Genomic DNA, 17,207 nt, shown 5'->3' with positions numbered 1-17,207 from the left:
ATAGCAATTCAAAAAAATTCAAGTAATCATATATCATTATCCCAGCAATATAATTTGAAGTAAGCAATGATTTTGGAAGTCATGTAATCTAAGCCTTACTTTATAAGAACTAAGAAATGTAGCCTTAGGAATGTTACTGACTTGGTATAATCATAACACTAATAATACTACTAAAGTTCACAGATAAATATGAGTTTTTGCTGTATTTGCTTTAGAGGAGAGAATGCTGTACATTTCAAATGGCATATATGGTTTATCAATATTTGCTTTAGGCTAAAATTCATCAATTTTTGAAAAGCCAATGGCAATAGAGATAACTCTTAATATATTAAGAATATGACTGTATAAACAAAATTTTTGCAAACAAAAGTGAAACAGTAATGGTAACGAATCATGGTGTCTACTGTGAACATCTGTAAGTTTTTAAATTGTATGACATAAGGTTCAATAAATTATTTAGTGACATAAACTCAGGATAAGCCTTAGGCAAAATGTGAAGAAAGGAAAACAATGCTTTAATGTTCTAGTCTCTTTCTTTTAAATAGTGACTAATCTCTAAGGCAATAGCTGATCATTGCTTATTGAGTTTAAGGCATTTTAAATACCTAGTGTCAGGTGCTATACTAGACATTTTAACTAAAAATTGTAATTATTCCAAACAACCACCATTTTAGCCATATTTTGTTTTCCCTGTTCTATATATGGGAAAACAAATACTCAAAGCAGTGAAGTAAATTTCCTAATGTGATTTAGTGTTAGAAAAAAACCTGAAATCGTGTACATTTATACTTTTCTAAAAGGCTTAAGTTTTATTTATCAGATGAAAGCCATGAAGAACTATCAAGGAGATTTTGTTTTTATTAATGTATAATTAGCATACAAATAAATCTCAAATATTTTAACGTGTATGATTTAATAATTCTGCACATATTTACACACTTATGGGATAAGCACTCTACTTGAAACAATGAACATAATTGTCATTATGTTCATTGACAATTAACTTGCCTGTGGATAGATTTAGGGAGAACTGATATTTCAGCAACATTAAATCTCCCTATACATGAACAAGGTATGGTTCTCCAATAATTTAGATCATCTTTAATATTTCTCGAAACAATTTTTATAATGTTCAGAGTATAAGTCATGCACACCTTTTGTCAAATTCATTTCTGAACATTTTATGCTTTTGATGATACATAAATTTTATTTCAAAATTTTGAATATCTGATTATTTGTTGCTAATGCATGAAATATAATTAATTTTGCACATTAATCTTGAAAACTATGGCTTTGATAAACAAATTTTTAGTTCTAGGAGTTTTTCTGTTGATTTCTTTGAACAGTCTACAGAGATGATCATGTCATCTGTAAATAAAAACAACTTTGCTTCTTTTCCAATCCATATGCCTTTTATTCTTTTTCTTGCCTTATTGTACTAGCTAGAATCTCAAATACAATGTTTAATAGAAGTGGTAAGAGACATTGTTCTCTTACTTCTGATCTTAGAAGGAAATCTTCTATGCTAAGGTCTGTGCTAAGGTCTGCATGCTTCTGTTTCCCCAAAATTCATATGCTGAAACCTTAAACCCACAGTGATAGTATTAAGAGGTGAGACCTTTGAGAAGTGATCAGAAATATGATTTAACTCTTTTATAAAAGAAATCCTGGATCACTAACTAGTTCCTTCTACCATGTGAAGACAGAGGAAGACAGAGGAAGACAAGAAGGAACACCAAATATGCCAGCACCTTTACTTGGGACTTCCTAGCCTCCAAAACTGCAATCAATTTATAATTTATGGTACTTTATGAGAGCAGTCTGGATGGATTAATAGGGTCTGGTAATAGAGTGGATTAGATTGATTGTTTTTTGTGTATTAAACCATTCTTGCATTCCAGAAATAGATCCTACTTGCTATGATACATTATTCACTTCATATATTGTGGAGTACAAATTGCTTAAATGTACATATATTTTACATCTCTGTCATTTAAAATATCTATATATGAATACAGAATATTGGTATATAATTTTCTTATAATGTCTTTTTCTGGCATAGATATTAGGGCAATGCTGGCCTCATGGAATGAGATGGAAAATAATTATTTTTCTTCTATTTTTATGGAAGAGTTTGTGTAGAAGTCTTATACATTGTATCCCTTAAATATTTTGTAGAATTCACCAGTGAAGCCATTTGGCCCTGTGAGTTTCTTTAACAAGGTGTTTGGTTTTGTTTTCCTAACAGAAAACTCAATTTATTAATGATATTCATCTATTCAGTTTATCTATTTCTTTTTGTATAAGCTTTGGATTTTTTTAGAATTCATCCATTTCCTCTAAGTTATCAAGCTTATTGGTATAGAATCATTTCTAATAAGCCAATAATATCTGTGAAATCTGTAGCAAAGATTTATTCTTGGTATGAATTTGTCTCTTTTCTCATTTTTTCCTCATTGGTCCATCTCAAAGTTTATCAATTTTATTGATACCATAGAAAGAAATTTTTAATTCAAATTATTAATTTTTAAATTTAGATTATTTATTTTAGAAAGAAATTTTGATCAATAATTTTTATTATTTTTACTTTTTATTCAATTGATTTTTGCTCTGGTCTTTATTATGTTTTTCTGCTTATTTTGGTTTAATTTTCTGTCCTTTTTCTAGTTTATTCCTGTGAAAGACACAGTAATTGATCTGAAATTTTTTTTTCATTTGAATATAGGCATTTTGTTCTATACATTTTCCCTTCAAAATTCTACAAAATTTTGATAACATCATGACTTAATTTTCATTCAGTCTAAAATACTTTGTAATTTGAGGCGACACACATGCCATTTTGTTTGTTGAGACATAGGTAATTAAGTTTGTACTAGCATGGTGGTATTCTAAGGAAGGAGATTCATAGGACCTACTAGGTTGGTATGAGGGCCATGGGAAAGGAAGGAAATACAGTTTAAAAATGATAGTTGTGACTTTTATTGTGTTAGTTTTAATATCAGCAGATATCTAGGCACATTAGTTAACATCCATCTACAAATTTGGAACTATTATTTAGGAGAGATAGCAGAGATTTTCAGAAAATACTTTTTGAGATTGGTATGATACTGTATGCCTGTAACTCCACCTTCTAGGAGGCTGAGAAGGAAAAATCGTCAATTCAAGGCCTGCCTGGGCAACGTAGTGTCTCAAAAATTTGTGTGAGTTTTTCATAAGAGATAAAGCTGATATAACACATTGGACTCATGATCTAAGTAACACAGTATGCAGAATTGTTCTTTAACTTGCATGTGGAACTTCCTGTGTGCCAGGCATTCATGTAAGTGCTTTGCATACGTTTGCTGATCACACAATCTTATTAAGATGATGCGATTAGTACTCACATTTTACAGATAGGTATACAAAGGCACAGAGACAACCTAGTTAGGTTATAGAGCTGAGATAGGAACCCAAAGCAATCTGGTCTAGAATTCATGCTTTACCTACCACACTGTACTGCCGTTCTACTCCCAAAAGGATGTATTAGGTTGTATCCAAAAAGTGTAGATAGTTATGACAACATTATTAGGATATTAACTCTTGTTTTGCCTTCATATTGAGAAGAATCAGAAAGGTTAAGCACACTGGCACTTTTATTTCCTGTCTTATTGCTTTCCTCTCAAAGAAACAAGCTCAGGGCTTAGTGTTTGCCACACTGCAAAAACCTCAGTTGTAGCTGTGACCCAGAAGGAAGGCAGAAGTCAACTAAGCAAATTTTCACTCCTGCTTTCTTCTTCTGACAACTTGAGTTTATTCAGTGAAAGGACTACACCAGTGTGAGGCACAGAGGCAAATTATATTTCAAGGAGCAAAGGTGCCTAGGAAAGGAAGAGGGAAGAGTGGGGATGTTCCTCAAGACTACAAGTTCTGCAAAGGAGAGGGCAGAACCTCAGATGGGAACAGTTAGGTGCTGTACATGGAAAGGCACCTGTCTCCAAGTCTCAGCAAAGATGTCCTGGTCAAGGTTGACCCAACTGCACAAGTAGCAGTTTCACCTGCCTGCAATAGTGTATAGGTTGGACGGTGAACAAATTTAGGGTGGCTATAGTGGAGTTAAAACCAGAGCCCTTACCCTGTGTGTCATTTTCTAGGTTACCATGTTAAGTTTTCCAGATTTGAGGTCTCTCAAAATGATGCTGTTATACCATTAATTCAGTAGGAGGCAGACCTGGAGTCATTGGATTAAAAACGAGAATGAATGAAATACATTACACTCTTCTACCCGAACATTCAGAGAAACCATATACCTGCTACCTTTATTCAAAGAACACATTCAATCAATTACTAAACAAGTATGTTTAGAGCTCCTGCTCTGTGTCAGACATTATATGAAATGCTGGGATTACAAATGTGAGTGAGAGACTTCCTTTGCCATTGAAGCCTGAATAGTTTGGTAATGAGAATTGCAACTGGGAAAATTTGCAATGAGAGCAGTTTTATGTGATACACAAAGAGAGAAAAGAAGGTGGGGCATATTTCACAGATGAAATTGTATCAAATTAGGGTATCAAAAAGAAAATAGAAAGATTATCATGTGGTATAGGATAGAGAGGTCAAGTGTTTCACCAAAAAAAAAAAAAACCCAAAAAATCCCCCAGAGGAGCACACTATGAACCAACAGCAATTGTGAGGAACCCCAGTCAGCGTTGCTGGGAAAGACCACAGAGGCAGACTGACCTGTGCCACCTCTGTATCTAGAAATGCAGTGGGTTCGTCCAAGGTTGTTTGCTCCTCATCATTTTATTTTTAGCATAGTGTTATTTACAGCCTTCTCCTGAGATCTTCTGGGGTTGAACAAAAAGGTAACATGCATAAAATCCTAGCATAACCCTCAGCCCTTTACAAATATTTCTTCATGGACCATTCTCATGCAACAGGACTCTATTCTAACCCTGAGCATGAAGGAGAGCTGACTCCAGGGACATGAGATAAATAAGGAAATGTCTTTGGGGGACAGGTTAGAACAGGCCCTGTGCACCAGCCTAAGGATTTCAGACTGAATCCAATAAAGAACAAATGGTCAGGGTCTTAGGCAGTTTTATTATGGGATTGAAGACCAGTGTTAGAATGAGGAGAAGAGCCTAGAAGGCAGAAGGCTCATTCAGGACCCAAAGTGAAAGCTGAACAAAAGAGAATGAGGACTTAAGGTAGAGGCCCTGCAGGTGGGAAAGAAGAGAAAGGCTCAAGAGGTAATTTGGAGAAAAGCAATAGCTCAGGCGCTGACCAAAAATGGGAACCAAAAGGAAGAAAGGGAGCCATCACTGATGACTATGTGACTTCTGGCCTTCAGGCATTAAGATAGTGCTAGTGTAATTGACTTTGATAGGAAGAAGGAAAATATGCTTAAAGATCTGCAGGTTGTTTTAGGTATTTAAAGTTTAAGGACCCCAAAGAAGATCCATTAAAATTAAACTTCAGGAGGTTAGATGCACATGTACTTGAAAATTAAGACAGTATTGACTCAAAGGAGAAAGGTGTTTTATTCCCCTCTTTACTCCAAGATGTATCAAAATCTGTCTGAGATATGAAGAAGGAAGAGGCCTGACATTTATTCGCACAGCTTTGTAACAATACCTATCTGTCACATCATTTGTAATCATAAGACTTGGAGCTAATTATTATCAGTTTTAGAGATGGAAAACAATTATGAATTATGGCACTAAGACACATCTACAAGGTTCTTCTCCCAAAGACATGCAAACATAATCAACAGAAGTACTCTTCTAGAAAAGATAATATTTGTGTTAATATAACCTTAGGCTGGGGGTCAGAGAATTGAATGAATTATAAAAGGGCAACATCGGTGATTACCAAGAAAGATCGCAAAATGAATTGCAAAGTAGATATCGGACTGAAGAAATATACTAGAAAAATTAATTAAATGGCTGCCTACTGGTGTATATAGTAAGATCAAAGAGAACTTAAAAGAGACCTGTATTGAAATATGCTGTAAACATATTTGTCCATGTGCTATATTTTCATTTAACACTTTTAAGCTTTCCTTTATGTGGCCGTTACTCAGCCAAATGCTGAGAATACAAGGACCAGGAGGAAACAGTCCTAAGTGTTGACACAGCCTTTCTTGGTTGGAGAAGGGCAACATGGTCATCTGAACTAGGCGCCAAGGATCCAAACAGACACATACCCAGAAATTTTGAAGAGCACAGAAATGAGAAAGGGAAGGCAACAATGAGGAGGGCTTCCTGGAGGAAGTGATGATTGACTTGAACTTTAAAACACAAGGAGAAGCTGGTTTGAGGATAGGGAGGGAGAAGCCCACATGTATAAGGCAGAGAGAGGAGAAACAACATGGTTAATGTGAAGATTTCAGAGCCGCAGCAAAGAAGTGAGTGGGTACCTGAAAAAAGGTCAGGCTTGTTAGCTTCTGTATCCTTGAGAGTTAACTGGATTACCCACCTGCTGTGCTGCTCTCCAAGACAATGGATGAAGCCAGGTTAGAGCAGCAGGAATGGGCATTGACTGGCTTTTTGAAGCATTGACCTATTTTTGCCTCAAAGTCTTCAGGGATGATTTCCCATGATACCTTTGAAGAAACAGGATTAAGGTTATTCCAGAAAGGTTCTCAAATCCAAGATAGGTAGTCAGGCTTTATTGCTCCACTGGCTCATCTCCCTCAGATTTCTTTTAAGAAGTGACAGGCACCACTGGAGACTAGATTCCATTCCCAGAAACCTGCCTGTGCTGTCACTTGTGCCCCAGCAGCCTCAGCAAGACAGGCTTCCTGGAAGAACATTTTGCTGCCAGAGTGCTGACTGTCTCAGACAAGCCTTGGGCCCACCAGGACATTTACAGGTGAGCCCACAGTGCAATCCCCTTGGCGCCAAGCTTAAACATAAAGCATGAAAGAGCTTCCCTTCCTTCCTTAAAATCTTTAGAAAGCACTTGTTAGGTAACTAAGTTAGAGAACAAAACCTATACCGTGTTTCTATTCTAGAGTAGAATTCTTATTGAAGCCCACATTATAGTCACATTAATTTCACATTAGCTCCTCGTGATTAATACTACTACGATGAATGAATTAATAATGATCGGCCACTTCACTAAGGTTTTTCCCTCCCCCACATTGACATGAAGAGGAATCAGGGCATTGATTATCACAAATATAATGGATTGATTCATCATTTATGGGAAAAGAGCTTCTCTTCCCATAAGCTTATTCTTTCTCCCCCCTCCTGGAGATATATTATCTTTGGCAGGAACTCAAAACCATCCACAGATTACTCACTGAAGCCAACAATTATAATTAAGGATGGAGATTTGAATGCCAGCCTCGAGTGAATGAATATGTCTTACACAAATGAATTGTCACCTAGAAGCTGTACTCAGAAGCAAGGATCATTCCCTCTTTCCCCAGCCTCCCTTTGGATGATAACAAATCGAATGTATGACATGTTTGCCTGCAGAACAGGATGACTGGTTACCATGCTAGCTTAAATTGTAGGGGAAACATGGTCTACCAGGTCACCTGCTGTGAACCTCAAAACGCATTTAGGAGGTGATCCCTTTATGCACTTGACCTTATGGCTACTCATCTTTTCAGCAGGTGTTGCATTTACTGAATTGACTGCTCAATTTATTTCTTGAGATTTTTCTCAGGCTTTCTAGTTAACATCCCTTTTGAGAAGAATTGCATTTTTGAACTGCCAATTAAAAACATTTCCTCACCACAATCTATTCTGATTAAAAGTGTAGCCATTGTGATCACCCTCACACTACAACCTATCCTTCCATAGGCTGATATTGAACTGAGCCTTTTACATCTATATAGAATTAGCTTGCTGCAGCAACTTAAAGCAAACAATTATGCTTTTAGTGGCATTTTTAAGAAGTATTGGCACATTTCTTTCACATTGACATTTGATCCATATGCAATAAAGGGAGTCTAGTGTTAACCTCAAAAATTCTACACCTAAGCTGTGCATTAAGAAGATAATGTCTGTTTATTGCCACACTTCACATTGTGTTGTTGGGTTTTAAGTGTCCTTCAGTCTACTAATGAGCACTTGTGGTTTCATAATGAAATGGCTAATATTTCTTCCCTAGAAGTTGTGGGTAAATGGGCTTCAAAAGTGGCTGTTATACAAATGCATACACATGAAGCAGAAAAATTCAATGTGAGTGTACACTAGTTCATTTCAACAAGAGTTTGTAGAGGGCCTACTATGCTCTAGGCTCTGAATTGTTCAAGACATGGAGGCATATAGAGATAAAAGAAAATGCTCCTGATTTTGAGGGAAGATAGTAATAAAAATCACTTCAATCCAATATGATACATAAGATAATGAATGTATTTCTAAATACTGATATAGACCAAAGCAGGTTCCATGAAGAATTCAGAGAAGATAATAAGAGGGCTTAGAGGGCTTTGATGAAGAGATCCACAATGATTCTCATTTTCTTTATACTATGGCATTAAAGTTAAGCAGATAGGAATTATACTGCCACCAAGTACCAAAGGACTTCATTTAGTTCTCTGCATCTTCAGAGTTTCATACCTGGGTAAAGACTTTTGGCATCTTAAAATCCCCTTAGTTTATACATGGCTCTCTCTCCAAAATTCACGTTATGCATATCTTAGGTCTATGGCATCATGAGTTCATTCACAAGCTGCCTGTGAGCTATTCATTAATCCTGAACTGGAAAAATTAAAGTAGCATTATGAAGGGCAGTCTATGTGGGGATGATTTTCTCTAAGTTAAAGATGTCTTTGTGATGAAAATTGTGATAGAGACCATCTTGCTTGGAATTTTTGTAATTCAAAGGTGGCCTACCCACTAAAGATTAAAACAAAGCATGCAATTTCACTTTGAAAAGCAGGCTGATGATCAAGTCAGGGAGACTGTTTGTAATGACATAGAATACTATAGGAGGTTTACTACTTATGTCATCTGGCTTTTATAACCCTGGGTTGGATGTGTGAGTCTGATTTTTGTTTATAAACTTATTTTTAGAGTTACCAGTATATAATGATATATTGTGTCACATGATGCTTTTAAGGAGCTGATAGAAAAATTTATTCCACAACACTTGAAAGATGCAAGATATGATAGTTTTCTGTGCCATTTTTAATGTAAAAAATCACTCTTGTTTTAATAAGAATATACATAGTTCTTCAAAACAAATATTGCAAGTAAACAGTGATATTGGCTATTACTATTATTCTTGTGATAAAGAATTTTTTCATTTCTGATATAAAACTGGAAGGAAGAGAGAAGAAGGAAGAGAAAGAAAAAGAGAAAGAAAGAACTGATGAAGACCAAGGATTTGTACAGGTCAGCTGTTATGTTATTTCTTGATCTATTTACTATTTATTTATATTTAAAGAAAAAATGCAGCCATTATATGTCTGCTCTATCATTTCTAGCTACATGTTGTCCCTTAAATTCACCACCCCAATTTACATCTCCATTAAAACCCCCGAGTCAAATTTCTCCTTACTTTTCATGTGTCCCTCTACCTCCTCCTCTCCTCTAATCTCCTTGACTCTCAGAATCCGCCTCCTAAAGCCTGGATCCATCTTTTTAAATCCCCTGCCTTGAAACCCTTCAATAGTTCTCTGTTACTTACCAAATTTAATGCAGGTTTTTCATCCAGGCTTCAGAATCCTTGGTTCTGTAACCCAACCAGGCTCACTTCTCACCGCACCTTTTCCACCTTGTAACTGCCGCCCTCCTCCATGCCTGGCAGAGCCGCTCTTCATTGAATGAGCCCTAGAGTCTTGTCCTGAACTTTGTGCCACGCCATTTCCTTTTCATGGAACATTCTCTTTGCCTTCTGGTCTCCCCTTTTAAAAGGGTGTCCATTTTGTAGCCTGTCCTCAACTGTGATCTGTTCCATGAGAACTTCTTAAACCACCTATGCCCACTTTGAATTTCCAGGATAGATGGCACTCCTCTCATGACATTTATTTTCATGCATGCATTGATTTTTGTCTTTGTAAGAAGATAAGTTACAGAGATTCTGACTCAAGTTATTCCTAACTCCCTGGCAGAGCCAGACAAGCACATAGTTGCTCTGGCTATTGTGTCACAAGTATTGTGGCAAATCTGGGGTACTGTGGGAGATATCGGGAGGAAAGGAAGAAGAACAAACCTTCAGACGGGGTGACTTGGGAAAAACTTCCTGAAGCAAATGGCATCAGTGAAACCTCAAATTTTCCAACAGAAATTAGGAGATCAGCAGAAGAAGGACATTTGAAGATGAGTTGGTGCAAGGTCTGTAGAGGTGGAACAGCATTCATCAACATGGATTGTGTCACTTTAGAGATCTTTAATATTCAATGACATTAAAGTTGATTTAAACAGTTGGTAACTTGAAATCAGTCATTCTGGGAGTATTCGTTCACACAATGTAATTTGGCAAATATGATAAATTAGGACATTTTTGTTTATTTTCAGAGAGTTAATGACCCAGGTGGTGACAGCACATGGGTGGTGTAGAGAACTGCAGGTGGCTTACCCTTCTACTCTAGTTAGCAGTTTATGTCCTGCAGTTAGCCCTCTGACCAGACTGTGAGCCTTCTGAAGGAAGGAATGGTTCCTTGTTCATTGTATTCTTCCAGCTATGCCTCTGGAAAAAGTAGGTACTCAATGCAGGTCAGGAACCAAATCTAGATTAGAAAAGAATCACTTCAGGTTTAAAAATGTGCTTTTTAAAATTTTTCTTAGATGCCTTTGCATTTTACTGCATAGGTTTTTTTCTCTCTTAATAAAAATAATTATTAAAACACTGGAGTTTACAAACCTACTTGGAATGGGGCTAAAGAACTATCTTTAAATGTTATTTACACAATAGGCTTGGTATTTACCTATATCTGTTTATGAAACTTCTACAATGATTTTTATTATATTGTTTATTTATTATATTTTACCTAGTATAATAAATTAGGTAAAGACTGAGGGAAAATCATCTGCTCAAATTAAGAAATAGGGGCACAGAAAAGATAGGAAAAAAAAAATCTTCAGATAATCAAAAGTTCCCTTGTCGTTGGCTTAAGTTGCCTACTTGTTCTACCATGCTTGCTCTTCTCCCAGAGACTGGCCTGCCTGGCTAGAGTACCTGATTATAATTTTCTGAATGAATACATTATAAAATACTAACCAATATTAATGGAACAACTGCTTGATTCCAAGTGTTTACATACCTACTCAATGTTCACAAGAACCTATAATCCTAATTTTGCAGACAGCAAACAGAGGCTAACAGTTTAGGCAACTCTTTATGCCTGAAAAAAGTTACCGAATGAAATTTCATACACATATGATTAGAAACTTACTTATTCTTGTTAGATTTTAAAAACAGAAATTTAGGTTGACTAGAAATTCAGGAAATGGAGTTGCCTATTGAATTTTGAGTAACTCTTAAAAAATTATTGTTTAAAATTAATTTTAAATTGGTTTTGATTTCCCTAAAGCAGACTTATATCATTTAAAAAGATGAAATTAAGTATAGGTTGGACTTGTGTTTTTTTCCAGTTACTGAAGGATTTAATTTTTCTCTTTGGTAGCATCTCTAGGTCACCAACTAGTCCAGTGTAGATGAAGGAGATTTAGATGAACCTATAATAAAGTTTGTCAGCTGTATCATTTGTCTTTTGTTTTTCCCCTGAAAGTCAAAGAGAGTAATGTATAATTGTTTTTTGATATTTCAATGCATTTAATACATGTTTTAATTACATGTTTTAATGTCTTAATATCATCCTAACCTTCAGTGTGAAGTTTGGCCTTTAGGCAGCAAGACTAGGCTGTCAGTGTCTGACTTGGTGATTGGCACTTTTCTGAACTTAACTGATCTCTCTTCCATCCATCTTCAGTCTGAGTTACCCTTTGAATGACAGTTCTCTACAGCAAGAATAATTTATTTGTTTAGTTTTTCAGGTGTTTTTCATTGTTGTTGTTTTTGTTTTTAAAATATGAAAACCAGAAATTGTCCCTGATGTCTTGGTTGCTTATTCACTGATCACTGTATACCTATGACTGACATATTTTAATAGATTATGTCCAAGAAACATTTCTATTTGGTGTCTACTGTGGTTAAAAGTAACCTTTTTTCAACCACATGTTAAGAGAGTAAAGATTATTCTTTTTTGATCACATCCATAGTTTCCATTGGTGCTGGATTTGTATTACTGTTCCCAAATGCCTTCTGTCCTTGTGAAAGTGTCACTCATCCTATACATCACCTCACGAACCTCAGCGCATGCTGCATGTATATGAAGGGGCTGCTTCCCCTCAGAAACCGCCTTTGCCTCTGTAGCTTACGTGGACCATGGCAAGTCAGCAGAAACCCAAGAACTACTACATGGCTTTGTACTGATAACAAGAGGGCATATTATAAATTAGGACTCTTTTGTTTTATTTTCAGAGAGAAGCTGCCAGACCCCAGAAAGAAGATACAACTCAGAGCAGAGGTGTTAAGCAAACGTAGTCAGCTGACTCTAGCCAACATTTAAGCTACATAATCATTAAGCCTATCTTGTTGTAAGCCTCTGAGGCTGGAGGTTTCATTACCTCAGGATATCCTGGAAAATCTTTATACCATGCAACATGCCAAGAAACCCTACATAGAATTAATCAAGGAGAGTAGGTCCATTTCTTGCCTCTGTACTTTGTCATCTTCTGTATGTTCCTGGTCACACTGAACCCTAATTAAAGTTTATTTTTCTTTGCCATACAAACCTAAGGGAACTTTGGTATGCTTTCCATCCTACTGACAATCATGAGGAATCAACATTGAACTCTGCTTCTGTAGCTCCTTTTGGAAATTCTTTGCAGTTAGGTTCTTCTCCAGTTTTTCTATTGACAGTAGAAAATATTCCACATTCCTGAAAATAGAGGAGATGTTCATAAAGTCCTGACGGACATAACTTCACTGAGGAGCTTCTTCTTCCCCTTCTGATAGATTTAATGTATTTCACCCCAGAAAGACAGAGGTTCCTCCTTTTGTTTCTCGTTTCCAGAAGAGTCCCTGGGTAATATATGGGTTTTAATTTCATGAGTATAGACTTCTTGTTTCTACTGACTTTAGACCTAGTCACTGTATCTACTCCCCGAGATATTTGCCCCTTAAGACTATTTTCCTGTTTGGAAATTATAGCTATAAACTGATTAAGGAAACCACCCTCTCTTTTCTTAAAGATAGGCTTAGTTATTACTTCAGAAACAATGTGATTACACAAGATTAGTTAGATTAATCAATGCTTTACAAGGTTAGTGAGCTCTCCTAAATTAGATAGTGCCTTTGCTACTTCCTCATCTTGAGCACTGCCAGCCTAATTCAACTGTGGTTTTCTCTTTTCCAAAGAAAATCCAATTCTTAGGACTAAGCATGACCCGTCCCCACAACCCCTCTTCTCTCACTTAGGAAGATGGACATTTTTCCTGCTTTGTCTTTAAAGAATTGGTGATGCAGTATTCTGCCAAAAGAATGGACCCTACTCCTCAGACCTCTGGGCTTTCCTTGGGCGTGTTCTTTAAGTCATCAGACTCTCAATCACAGTCCAAGCAGAGCAATCTCCAGCAGAGTGGCACTGCACCCATTGACCTAAATAGGGCACCACTGAATAAACGGGCTTTGTTCTACCCCAAGAGGCAGATCTTGATCACTCTTGAACTTAAAAAAGGATAAGGAACTGCTTATACAAACACACAAGATAAAATGCACTTTCAGTGTGGCTTCCCCCTTCTCCCTCTCCAGGCATCTGACCTAGAAATCCCTTTTTCCTAAGAGTTTTCTAGCATGCTTCACTTTGATTACAGGTTTTTCTACACCTATAATCGTGATCTGCTTCAAGGAGACTCTTAAGAAGATTATTAACATGCTAAAACATGTTACATACATCAAAATGTATTATTTTTGATAGAGGATTGCTTAATTTTTCTGATGAAGTTTCTCTCTTAAAAAAACTTAAATTTTATTTATTTTATAAACCTGGGAACTTATTTTGGAAATACCAGCAAAACTGGATTTGGGGGTCAGATTCCTTCCCATATGGTACCAATATATCTCTGTCTTTGCCTTCACGCAACACAGCAACAGATGTCTAACATTTCTGGTTTTTAATAGGCCTCTGATCTCGGAAAAGTCCTTTTTTGGAATAAGCAATGGCATGTTTTTAAAGCTACAGTTCATTTACAAGATTGTGTTTTATAAGATTTGTTTTTTACTAATGATAGAGATTTTACTCTTATTCTGAGATTTTCATTTAACACATAAGCTAGCACTTGATTTGCCTTATGTAAAGATGAGCACTTGCATCATTAGTAGCCTACAAAGGAGAGATCCGATTTTACTGTACCTGGAAGTAAAACATTGTGACCTGTGGTCATGAGTCTTTAATTGGTGCAGCCTATTTTAACTCTTCACATATGCCCTCTTGGAATGGCTGTTTCACAAGCATCCTGAGAGCTTTGGTTAGGTAGTTCTGGTTCAGAATCTCAAGGCGGATAGAGGAGGGCAGAGCATTCACGTTTGGTGAAGTGGTTTAGAGAAAAGTTGAACTTGATTTTTACCCAGGGAAGTTACACTGACATTGCTACTGAAATATTTCTTTACCACAGCTTTTCAGACCTGTTTGGAGAAAGATGAATCATGCAGGGAGACTCTTGTTCACCTAGGGTTGAAAGGTCATTCTATGAGGGGATAGCAACATGATTTGTATTCATAGATGCTCTATGCAGCTTTGAGTAGCCTGATAATAACTTTATCATGATCTGTCTCCCAATCTAGCTTTGTATGATTATATCATATTAAGAACAACAATGAAAAGTGTTAACTATGCCAAAAAAACCTTTTGGTTATAAATGTACTATTAAAATCTGAGATTATTAATATGTTCTAAATGTTAAGGCTGGAGAGACAAAATGAATATATACTGGAACTTTACTGATAGGTGAGAGATGTTTACCAGTACTGGCATTTTAAAATGAGAATGCATTTGGAAATTTTAAATGAAAAAAATTCATGAGTTAATAAAATAGTTATTTTATATGATACACTGGCTTTGTGGAAAGACCCTGATCTAGAAAACTTACTCAGTGCTCTTATTTAGCTTTCCAGTTTTTAGTTAGGTGAGAGAAACATTTAAATCCAACTGTCTTGTGCTTATAATCTGATGGCTATTTTAACTAGGAAATGGATAGTTCAAAAGAATGATGACTTTCAGACAATGAAGAGAGATTTGCCTGTGTATGTGTGTGTGCTTGTATTTATGTATGTGGCCGTGTGGATGTGTGTGCTTTACCACTCACTTTAAAACATGATCAGGGTAGAATCCTTATGCTCTTTTATATTGTGCAAAATCACGGTGCGCCCAGTGCAGGATGTTTGAAGATCTTTCGGAAGAAAACCCTGTTTACTCAAGGATTAGGCGGCTTCAAGTTAAAAGCATAGCCAGAATCAATCTGTTCTTATTTTTAGACCTCCCATCATCAGCCAAGATTTTTAAAAATGAATTAAAAATAATATTAGGGAGGTAATTAAATCAATCTACTTTACCTTGGTGCAGAAAGCAATAAAATAACCTCACAAAGTTTATATGTTGGTTTGTAAAATCCTATTTGCCTTTATTAACAAGTGCTTAAGGCTAATTTCTCAGCCGAGACCATAATTTCATCCATTCCTCATGCTGGGCTTTCATCAGGGCTCTGCCGAGAGGCTGTGAAACTTCCTACTTGAGAAGGCTATAAGGGGGCTGCTGTTTTGATTATTTTTGATCGAGTGCCTTAATTAGGTCACCCCCCAAAAAAGTATATTTTAACAACCTTTGTCACTACCGAACAAGGGGAATTTAAATTCTAGTACAAAGAGCATTCTTCAGTGTCAAACATCTGTTCTAAAACTTATCATAGCAATATACTCACTGAATTGCATGAACAAATTTGATTAGCATCAACTTCTGGGAATGGTTTCTAGCTGATTGACCTGGGGACCTTATCTTTAAATATTGGCATTGTATGGATTAACCCAAATCCAGGAGAATGTCAGATATTAAGGCACATAATTGCAGGTTAATTGGAAGATAAAGATGCTTTAATCTAATGTTGAACACAGGGAAATATTGATGGTATTAACTTATTAGCGTGGCCGAGGGAAATGATCTTGTTATCATAAGGAGGACTGAGGTTGTGTTGTCTTTGTGTAAATGGTTCCTTCCTGCAGTTTCTGTAATGAACAATTTGGGCTCTAACCCAAATTTGGTTGTTTCTTTATTGTTGTTGTTTTTCTGATGCTCCTAACCACGTAGGAGCTATATCCCAACCGTTTATGAGCTACGTAAATGAAGGAGATCTTGGATAAGTAGGAATTTCTTAATTTTTAGGGAAACATAAATTGTGGTGCCTGTACAATGCAATAGCCCCATTTCTCTTCCATACTCAGGAAACATAGCCTATATTATGATTTCTAAGAATGATATTTTGAGTAGGTTCACATATTTGTTGGCTTGCAAACAACAAAAAGATTCTGGTTTGGGGAAATGGGAAGAGACATGAAGACAAAACAGAATCTCTTGAAATTCAGGGAAGAGGTTCAGTGTTTCCCATCTTACACTAGGTTTCGGATGCTATAGTTTTAAATGCTTTTCAAAAAGTCACTCTCCAAAGTGCCCATTTACCTGGGGAGCCAGGCACAAAATATAATCCCCAAGGGCTTCCCTCACTTCACCTACTTCCTCCAAACCTTACCCCAGCTCTCTACAGTTACCACCGAATAGTCCGTTCAAATTATTAAACCCATCCATGGATTAATCCACTGATGAGACTCTAGCTCTCATCATTACCTAAAGGCCCACCTTTGAAGTTGCTATTGGGGGACCAGTCTTCCAAAACATGAGCTTTTCAGAGAACATTTTTAAATCCAAATTTCAACACTCAGTTTCTACAGATTTCCCTGATGATTATGTCTCTGTTATAAACCAGCAATGTGATAGACAAATACAGTAACTTCATTAAATCCTATTTCTTCTAAAATGTATATGGGCAGAATGGGGAGGTGGGCAATAGACATTACAGTGGTAAGAGAGAAGTGCCAGAATTTGGGATGATCTGTATGTGTTCTGTAACTAACAAACTCCCCAGTTAATTCTAAGCCAGCGATTTCTGTATCAATGAAGAAGAATGGCTTCTTTGGTCATTCCAACTCTCAATTGT

This window comes from Urocitellus parryii, chromosome 6 (assembly GCF_045843805.1).
Source record: "Urocitellus parryii isolate mUroPar1 chromosome 6, mUroPar1.hap1, whole genome shotgun sequence".
NCBI classification, from domain to species: Eukaryota; Metazoa; Chordata; class Mammalia; order Rodentia; family Sciuridae; genus Urocitellus; species Urocitellus parryii.
Note: the sequence above shows the minus strand (reverse complement) of the source record.